Source organism: Ceratotherium simum, chromosome 3, assembly GCF_057802395.1.
Source record: "Ceratotherium simum simum isolate JZ-2026a chromosome 3, ASM5780239v1, whole genome shotgun sequence".
Classification (NCBI taxonomy): domain Eukaryota; kingdom Metazoa; phylum Chordata; class Mammalia; order Perissodactyla; family Rhinocerotidae; genus Ceratotherium; species Ceratotherium simum.
In genome coordinates, this window is record NC_141902.1 from 48,080,215 (window position 1) to 48,081,294 (window position 1,080).

At 52.9% G+C, this 1,080-nt stretch overlaps 1 pseudogene; it reads left to right on the forward strand.

The window, feature by feature from the left end:
• Positions 1–226: 226 nt before the first annotated feature.
• On the forward strand, positions 227–707 carry LOC101407842 (small ribosomal subunit protein uS19 pseudogene; annotated as a pseudogene).
• Positions 708–1,080: the final 373 nt, after the last annotated feature.

Here is a 1,080-nt window from a genome sequence, read left to right on the forward strand (position 1 = left end):
AAGAGTTTCGGGTGCCTTTAGTGTTGTGGGCATACGGCAGGAGATACTCTGAACCTGCCAGTTGACTGGGCTTAGAGCTGGGTTACCACTAAGGTGGACCAAGCACATCCTTAATGTACCAGCAATGCAGGGGCACACAAAACGTGAGAACAAATTTTGGAAAGACTATGACGTTTGATCTATGAGGACAAGCATTAAGATAGTTACCATGGGAAGAACCTACAAGATGGCAGAAGTGGAGCAACAGAAGTAGCGGACCGTCTGCAAGTCACCTACTGTGGTGTGGACCTCAACCAGCTGCTGGACGCGGCCTACGAGCAGCTGACGCAGCTGTAGAGCGCCCGGCAGCAGCGCGGGCCTGCGGAGGAAGCAGCACGCCCTGCTGAGACGCCTGCGCAATGCCTAGGGGGAGGCGCCGTCCGGAGAGGCCCCCGGTGGTGAAGACGCACCTGCGCCACAGGATCCTCCTGCCTGAGATGCTGGGCCGCATGATGGGTGTCTACAACGGCAAGACCTTTAACCAGGTGGAGATCAAGCCTGACATGATTGGCCACTACCTGAGTGAGTTCTCCATCACCTACAAGCCCGTGAAGCACCGCCGGCCTGGCGTCGGGGCCACCCACTCCTCCCGCTTCATCCCCCTCAAGTGGCCTGGTCGGCCAGGAAAGGCACAGACATCTCGTAAACGAATGAATGAAGGAATGTAGTTATCATAGGAAAAATAGAGAAGTTTTTGGACTTCTTTCCATGTACTTGAGGTTTAGTAGTGTTTTGATTTTGAATTACACATCAGGGGTGTGGTGGGGAGGAGGTGGGTGAAAGCAGTCCGTCATAATCTTTTCAGTGCTTAGTGCCTCTGACGTCTAGCCTGTCTGTGGGTTTATCAGAAGGTGCTCTGTGGGAAGGGCCTCCAAGTCTTATCCCCTAATTTTACAACAGAGGAAGCTGAGGCTCAGAGAAGTGAAGACCTTGCTATTCAAAGTGTGGTCTGTGCACCAGCATCGTGGCATCACCTGGGGGCTTGTTGGAAACGTCAAATCTCAGATCCCACTTCAGACTTACTGAATCAGAATATGCATT